The sequence below is a fragment of the Dermacentor variabilis genome, chromosome 3 (genome assembly GCF_050947875.1).
Source record: "Dermacentor variabilis isolate Ectoservices chromosome 3, ASM5094787v1, whole genome shotgun sequence".
In the NCBI taxonomy this organism is placed as follows: Eukaryota; Metazoa; Arthropoda; class Arachnida; order Ixodida; family Ixodidae; genus Dermacentor; species Dermacentor variabilis.
This window is the reverse complement of record NC_134570.1, coordinates 129,200,574-129,210,017: the sequence shown is the minus strand read 5'-3', so window position 1 is coordinate 129,210,017 and position 9,444 is coordinate 129,200,574.

Here is a 9,444-nt window from a genome sequence, read left to right as displayed (position 1 = left end):
CGCACAGATATCCATGCGCACACAAACACGCACAGTTATGTCCGCAGGCATGCATGCTGAAACACGAACAAGCACGGTCGCACATGTGTACATTCACGCGCCGCCATGCATGCGCCGAAAGCACGCAAGCGCACACACACATGCACTAACACGCAGATGCAGGCATGCACACACGCCGCGAACGCTCACACACACATACGCGCACTCGCGTGCAAGCATATGTACATACGGAGGCACTAGCACGCGCACACACTCTCCGCTGGCACGCACACTCACGCACACTATCTCTCTCCCTCGCTTATACACACGCTCTCTTTCCCTCGCGCGCACACACATGCTGGAAACAGTGATAGGTGAGCGCGACAGTGATTATACGCCGGCTGTGCGAGATTGATAACACAGAACTTAGTTTAAAGGAAAAAAAAACTTTAAAAGAACTTATATTCTGGTCATGCAGTACAGTTTAACAAAGGAAAACATCGCAGCGTAGTACGCAACGTCCGCTTTGTCTTGTCTCTAAACAGCGTCTCTCTCTTTCTTCTCACACAAACACAAACACACACACACACACACACACGCGCGCGCGCACACACACACACACTCTGTATCCCTCGCACGCAAACGCACTCTCCCTCACACGCACGTACCCTCTCTCCATCCGTCATACGCATACACACACACACGCGCGCACACACACACACACAATACGCACGCACAGATATCCATGCGCACACAAACACGCACACATTTTTTCGCAATCCTGCATGCTGAAACTCGAAAAGCACACGTTGGCACGCGTACACGTACACACACGCCCACGCATGCACCGCAAGGGCGCGCACAAGCGCGCACACACGCAGGAACCCACATACGCTGCGAACGCTCACACACGTCGCGAACGCTGACACACGCATACACGCACTCGCGCGCATGCAAACGCAAATACGGAGGCACACGCCCGCACACTCATACACAGAGCGAACATGCGCATAGAACCATACCCAGGCACGCTCAAGACATGCACATGCAAACCACTCTGTACCATCTCGGCTGCTTCTCAAAAGCCTGCACGTGCAAACAGGCTGCATAACACTCCCTCTACCAATACCTTTTCAATGTCAGCTGTAATAAATCGCTTTAAGGTTTAAATTTGGCGCTTTTTTAAGCCAATGTGCCCTCTGGCGGGAGGGTGCAAAACGATTTTCTCCTTTCGTTGGACTTCACCGCCCCTGTCTGACTTTCTTTAACTGCTTTAACGTACCACCAATGTTCCGACTAAGTGCCAAAATGCATATGTTGCTAGAAGGGACTACCCTCTTGTTGTCGTCGTTTGAAACTTTTTGACCCTCGCCCTATATTCTGAAATATAAATTAGAAAAAAAACATTCCCATTGAGTCACACTTGTGCGTTGCTGTGAAGTTCCGAAGGAGAATGTCCAGAATTCCTGGACATGTGATTCTTACAGAACGCATCCGTGAAAACGCTATTCCTTCTACAGACTGGTGATTCCCTTAACCGTACGCGCTTACTGAATGAACTTGTTACAACTACACGTTTAAATACTCGGAATGGAACCGACTTGATCCGCAAGTTACAAATGAAGTTAGTTGGAATGCGTTTACAAAAGTAATTTAGGAGGTAATTAGCAATACCTACAAACCCTGTTTCATGGATCGCATGCTTTTAGATTACTCGTCCCTGTACCGAGTATGTATCTTGGTATGTTTAGCATTTCTTTCAAGAATTATCGTCAATTATGTGCACATGCTAGAGCTAAAGAAACCGTGCCACCAACAGAAACAATTGTAATTCTGTCTAATGCAGCTGCACAACGTACAATGGTGTAAACACAACGCATTGGTCGAATAGGCGCAGGAAGGCTTCACCATCAAATTTGAGTCTACGTGTCTTGCAGGAAAAAATAATATTTCGCTACATTTATGGATCGCAATGCATTGTTCCATAACTGCACGATGTTTCTTTCGTTGTTTTGTTCTGAGAACGTCGATTTGTTAACAGCCGTGCGTCATGTTTGATTTTATTTCCTGCAATACCAATCTTCTTACGTGCGACTATTTTCCATATGGTATGGTCTCTCTACGAGACTGACAGCATTTTAAGTAAATCAGAACTTGTCAGCTCACCGTTAGTGAGAGACGGGAATAACCAAATTAATTCCTATGAAGTGGCTCTCATTTTCTCGTCTGCTCTATTTAATTTAGGGCAGAGAGGGCGGTAGACGAGTGGTGAGGGAAGCGTTCTTCTTTTCTTTAATTGTTGGTTGACACACGTGACAGGGGTCTATTGCCACGCTGAAGCGAACTGACGCGATACATCTTTTCACATACCTTCACGCACACGTGCTCAATATGACCTCAAGAAAGTGACTATGCAAACGTGTTCTTCATTTATTTTCATAATATACCTTACCGAGTTAGGGGTGACCAATGAGCTTTTATCTTGTGTGACGTATTTAGCCGGTCATAATCGGCAACCCATCGTAAAGTTGCAAGAGAATATTTATATAGATGCAATTTGTTGCTACATACAAATAACACTGCTTCACAGCGCGTGCAGTAGGTAGAATTGTGCTGCTGAATATTCGAAGCACTGACAAGAAAAGTTATAATGTTAGACACATTACTGCTCAACGTCCATTATTGTGCAGCGCCATATGTTTAGACATATTAAGCCCTATCATATGCCAAGTAACCGCCATTTTACGTTCGATGCATATACGAAGCCGATGATTATTCTATTAAGATAGAGAGAGGAACAAGGAAATTAAGCTAAGACATACTGAGAGGTTTAACAATATCAATGTGTTGTTGGCCGCTCTGCACTTGGAGAATAAAAGAAAGGAGAAAACAACAGACGCGAAAGAAATCTGTCCTCAAAAATACGATGACGGCACCTTACAACGAGACGTCTTTATCTACCCCCGATGACAAAACACACACACACAGGGGGAACCGTGATTTTAAACTAAATATAGCTAACTAGCCTAGGTGGTCCTAACTAGGTCATTGGAGAACAGTGGTCTAGTTGGTCGAGCATAACACAGAATCCAGTAAGAAAAAAACTTTTCGAAGACACAACACTGGTTTGTCATGGGCCAGTTTCATCATCATTATCATCATCATCAGCCTGGTTGCGGCCATTGCAGGGCAAAAGCCTCTCCCATACTTTTTCGAACTACCCCGGTCATGCACTAATTGGGGACATGTTGTCCTTGCAAACTTAATCTCATCCGCCCACATAACTTTCTGCCGCCCCTAGCTACGCTTCCCTTACCTTGGAATCCAGTCCGTAAACCTTAATGAGCATCGGTTATCTTCCCTCCTCATTAGATGTCCTGCCCATGCTCATTTCTTTTTCTTGAGTTCAACTAAGATGTCATTAACTCGCGTTCGCTCCCTCACCGAATCAGCTCTTTTCTTATCCCTTAACGTTACACCCATCGTTCTTCTTTCCATAGCTCGTTGCGTCGTCCTCAATTTAAGTAGAACCCTTTTTCGTAAACCTCCAGTTATCTGCTCCGTACATGAGTACTGGTCAGACACAGCTGTTATACGCTTTTCTCTAAAGGGATAATGGTAGCCTGCTGTTTCTTGATCTGAGAATGCGTGCCAAACGCACCCCCCAGCCCATTCTTATTATTCTGAATATTTCGGTTCCATGATCGGGATCCGCGGTCACTACCTGCCCTAAGTAGGTGTGTTCCCTTACCACTTCCAGTGCCTCACTACCTATCGTAAACTGCTGTTCTCTTCCGAGACTGTTAACATTACTTTAGTTTTCTGCAGATTAATTTTAGACCCACCCTTCTGCTTTGCCTCTCCTGGTCAGTGAGCATGCATTGCAATTAGTCCCCTGAGTTAAAAAGCAAGGCATATATCATCAGCGAATCGCAAGTTACTAAGGCATCCTTCATTAACTCTTATCCCCAATTCTTCACAATCCAGGTCTCAATACATCATGTAAACACGCTGCGAAGAGCATTGGAGAGATCTTATCTCCCTACCTGACGCCCCTCTTTATTGGGATTTTGCTGCTTTCTTTATGGAGGACTACGGTGGCTGTGGAGCCGCTATAGATATTATTCGGTATTTTTACATACGGCTCGCCTACACCCTGATTCCGTAATGCCTCCATGACTGCTGAGGCACACTGGCATGGGCCAGTTTAGGGCGCCGTAATTCCATTGCTGTGAAATCGATGTAGTGTCATGGGAAATGACACGCAGTCTGTCCGATCTGCCCATGACCGTGTATACTGCTTAGCTACCCGATGTCAAAGGTAGATGTAGCAGCAAGACTTTTGACACGTGCAGTTGAGCTTACATTGTTCCAATTGCGTTCAATGTTCTTCACAAACGAGTGCATTTTTACCCTGAAGCCTCGTCCAGCAAAGGAAAGCTCCGCCTTCCACACGGTTTTCTACCGCATGAGTTGTCATTTACTCTCTATTGCGTGGAGTAGAATTAGCAATTAGACATTTTCTTCAGTAGTGGGAAATCAGTGCGCGTTATCTCGCCATATAAATGTCCCCTTACATTACCAGTACACTGGCATACGCACACATACGCAGAGGGACTGAGAGACACAGCAGTATTTATTTAGATTGCGTAAACGGTTTTGCAAGCTTTTCACACGCAGAAGCACAACGTTTAAAATGTTCGAGAATGATGATAAAGATAATTATTTGTTCTACATTGATGTTCCTTTCCTCCTTTAGATGTCTCAGAAAAAAAAAAAGACCAGAAAAATATTAGCGTTCTGGTCTTTTGTACTTCATCGCCGGAGGGCAGGGCAACCTGAATACTTGCAAACCATGTTTCGTGACGAAAACAACCTGCCCAAGAAGCATCCTCGCTCAACTCTGATATAATGGTTAGAGGCTCGAACAGTTGCTTCAATATTGGTCAAAGGTATTACACTCCATGGTTGCTTCCAATTTAAAGTTATGCTCTCGAGTTAGTGAAATCACTGCGAAAGAGGAAAAGTATGATCCACCCGAATTCTGGCACAAAGCTACAAAGGAAAATAAACAAAACCTCGCAGCTGAAGAAAAATTAGTCCTCCCCGCACAAACACCTTTCCGAGGTTTCCGCTCTACCATCTCAACCAACAAAGAGGCTAGCAGGTCGCCGAACAAGGGCGGATTAATCGACACCTGAAGGCACTGGGACGCTGAATATGCAAACTCCGTTCTGCGGAAGCCCTCAAGGTGAAGGAATGTATATGAAGGGGGAAAATTGTCATCCACCTGAATTGTAGCCCACAGCTACAAAGGCAATCCGTATGGGTTTTCAGTAAGAAAGCTTTGAAGCTAAGGCAAATATAGTCCCGGGCTGGGATTTTAACGCGGGATCAATGCGTTTCGGGGGTAGGTGCTAACCAGGAGGCTAGTACACTGCTGAGCTTGAGCACATTAGTCGACAACTCGATGCACTGGGGTGCCCAATACAATTTTTCCTTTACGCATAAGCTTCCTCTTCCTTGCAGGCTATCTGAGAACTCCTTTGCCATATGAAATCACAGTATAGGTATACAAAGGCCTTGGATGAATGCGTGAGACAGATTATGAATATTACATTTCACCGTTCGCTAGCACAAGCCAATATCAAGATGTTTGTCAGGATCATACCGTGCTTTGTTTTTCTAAAGATGTCCATTGATAACTCAAGCTATTTTCAAGTGCCAAACATTGCTTCAATAGGCGGTTGATTAGGATAGGTTTGGCAATGGTACACAAGATCAGCCACCACTTCAATGGTGATGTTCGAAAATATTGAGTGCATTGTGCCATAAAATTTCCTACGTGCATTCATCTGAAGCTATAGAGTGCTGAAAATTTTTTTATTAAACCGGAAGCAGAGTTCGTAACGACAACGACCAGCAAAAAGCCATAATTTGACTAAGTTGGTTACATGCATTATACTCACTGAGAGCACTTCAGCACTAAGAAAGGACTTGTTATGCACATTGTCAAAGTTAAATTTTTGCATTATAGCCTGCGCTGCAATTGCGCCCTAAAATAGACACAGAAATTAGGGGCATCATAATGATGCTTTCTGAATACTATCGAGACAAAACTTTTTAGTGAAGTACTGCCAGGATACGGTTAGTAAGAGATTGCTAATGATGCAACAAGCGCTTACACGCTAACGAGATTGTCAGAGAACAAATATTCTCGTGCACGATGCTTCCATCATGACATAGCATTTGCAATTTTTCATGCGGCTCTATCCTGCCAAGAAATGGCAAAAGATGAGGACATCTCTACTTTGTGTTCCTAAATTAAACGCAATAAAATTAATAGGTACGCCTATATATGGGCATCATTTCATTTGGTTTATGTGTTATTATTTTCAAGTATTGATGCGTCAGCCTCATACACGTTCCATGGGCTCTTTTGTAATTGTCTAAATCGTGTAATGAAGAATCCAATTTCATTTCTATTAGGAGAGCCTTGGAAATCAGCTTCACAGCATGGGTTCGGCATGTGAGCTGCGAGTGAGCTAGCAGTTAGGAAAGTTGGTCAGATATAAATGACGCTTTGGATCTTTAGAAGTGGCTACAGTTGTCATGCTTTTCTATTTGCTGTCTAGTTATTAGACCTGAAGGAACTTTTCGTTGCGCAATGAAAACCACAATGTCTTTAAGAATGAGTAAAACACATATTCTGTAGCATCTTCTGTGAAGAAAATAATAAATTAGTTCGACAGACCAGATCGAATAACATTTAGAACAGTGAAAATATTTTTATTTATTTATATTATTTTTTATTTTTATTTGCATCGAGATATTTCCGCAGAACACACGCCAGCGGAGTAGCATTACCTGTGTTTATATTCGGTGACACTGATAGACTTACACTACGTTGCAGTAAGTGAAGGAATTAATCAGGAAAAAAATTCCATTCTCCTGTTTCAAGTATAAAAGCAGGAAGGAAATAGGGTAGCAGCATGTGACAGCAAAATTACTCTTTAAACTGAGGCTGTAAATTGAGTAGGGGCAAAACTAGGTCTAGTTCTTCGTAAAGCCGAGCTGTGGATGATCGAGCTCTCATGAACCACATAAACATTAAGAAAGTCCTACATTCAGAAGTCACGCAATGCAAGCACGAAGCGAATCGCCATTCCAGTAATTTCGTTTGGAATCGCAGCGTATAGCTGCCAGCAGAAATGTACTTATTAAGTTTTGATAAAGTAAATGCGTTAATTGAAAACAAAGAAGTCTGATTTCATAGCTTATTCTGGTACCACTGTGCACTTGTCATGCCTCTAATACGGGGAAATCTCGCCTTGACCAAATTTCTCGAGCGCTTGTGTCGCGCTGTGCTCTTCATGATTTCTCCCTAGTGACACATTTCTACTGCTGCTTCTTTCTTAGATATTTATCTACATTAAACCTAAAAGAACAGCCCGAAATTGAATGGAGTAGAAGCATACCGGGGAGAGGGGGGCCGGGGGGGGGGGGCTAGTACAAAAGCTTCTAGTGGCAAATTAGGGAGGATGTTGTAGACTGCTGGTGGATATAGCCTTGCCAAGCATGCCTGCAATCGCTCCGCCTGACCGCCTCTTGTCAAAATAATTCGTAACTTTTCAGAAGCGCAGCATGAGATGGGCGAATAAACGGCTTGTAATTAATGTAATTCCACTGAGCATCATAGATATGGCGAGGTATTTTCTTCTCAGCATGTAAAAAGACCGTTGGCAGAAACGGAAGCTTTCTAGGATGTTTCTTTTTATGGCTAACAGTTTGCCGGGCACACGTTTGTATCCAATGGAAAGAAATATGTGTGTATGCATGCCTACGAATCGAATTGTCAGGTGATGTCTAGATATTTAGCTAAGGAAAAGAATACGTCTGTTATTCGACATGTTACTCGCGCGTGATATCCTCTTTGGTAGGCGGAATCTATGCTCCATTTCAGCGCGACACGATCGCATCATACCGGCTTCGAAAGTACGCTCCTTATTCCGAGGTGTAGTATATCGGCTTTAGGAAACATACTCGCGTTCTGCTGAATTATAGAATGTGCTCAGAGAAGTGTGCTTGACTACCGCGAAGTGCATACGCTCAGTAAATAAAGTTTCAACTTTAGCTTTCCGTTCACGCATGACAAAGACGTTCCTGCTCGACGCACCTCACAAACAGCATCGTTCCTAGGGTGACCTTGCGGCGGTGGATTCAATGAAAGCACCAAGCATGCATTTGGCAGTGATCCAAGTCTGGAAAATGGCTACGCGGCGAGTTGAAACTGCGTGCTCAATGGCTTAGTAGTAAAGGTAAAAAATGTATTGTGATTTGCTGTATTGTTTCCTTTGGCATTTCAGCTTATCCTGGTGAGAAATTCGACGGTCAGTCAGCAAGTTGAGGTATTAAGGAAGATGATAATCATAAAGATAGTGCTCGTGTCGCCATGTTGCCCTACGGCCTCTTTGCTCACACATACGTATATCGATTATCCGGAAGGATATTTGATGTAATGTGCCTCTTTAGACATACATGTACCAATAACTTGATTCCCCTCAAGTATGCGTGGCAAGTTTGTTCATCATCAATAGCCAATTCCAAAACTATTGATTTCGTGCTCAATGACTAATATTTCGCGGGCATTTTTACGCCATATAGCGACTCTGTGTATGGCGGGACACAATCAAGACTGTTGAGGAAGTGACGGCAGTCAATCAGCGCGTGGTCAAATGGCTCAAGCGTCTCGTCGGTGATGTTAGACGGTCGGCCACATGGTAACACGGCCCCATCTCGCCATCGCCGGTCACATCTCACTAGCTGTTGAGATAAATGTTCCGTCTGATGGTTTCGACTTGCCTCGCTGCTGTAATTAACATGCAGCACTGTAGTACCGCTCCGAATACCGCATAGCATTGAGTCCAAACTCAAGTCACTCATATTGCAGACGAATGTTGGGCGAGAAATACCGTAGGAAACTCCAGACGCCTTCAGTAAATAACTAGGCCCTGCCACGTGGTTGTTTTTCGCAACAATTTCGTGTCTCGCAAGTTTGTTGCTTTGTAAAGACTAGCCATTATGCCTGGAAACGCCGCCTAAAACGATCTCTTTTAAAGCAGGACCCAGCGGATGGTTGTAGCAGATTGACACAATTGAAAGCGGCCAGCCACAAGCACTCTCAAACAGTCGGGCATTGCACAATTGCCATACGTGCACGAAAGACGAGAAAGACAGTGTCGCAATACATGAGGCACGGCACTCGTTTGACGACAACCTATAACTTGAGACACCAGCAGAGGGCAAAAGAAGGGGACCGGATTGAGAGACACACACGTCGCCGTAGTGTGTAGGCACCGGATGTGCCTTTCTATCTTGTCCCGTTTTTTCCGTTATGGTGGGGTTACAAGCAATGGCAAACACGGCTCAAGCCTCTGCCTTTCGCCTAAAAGCGTTGCCCGAGAC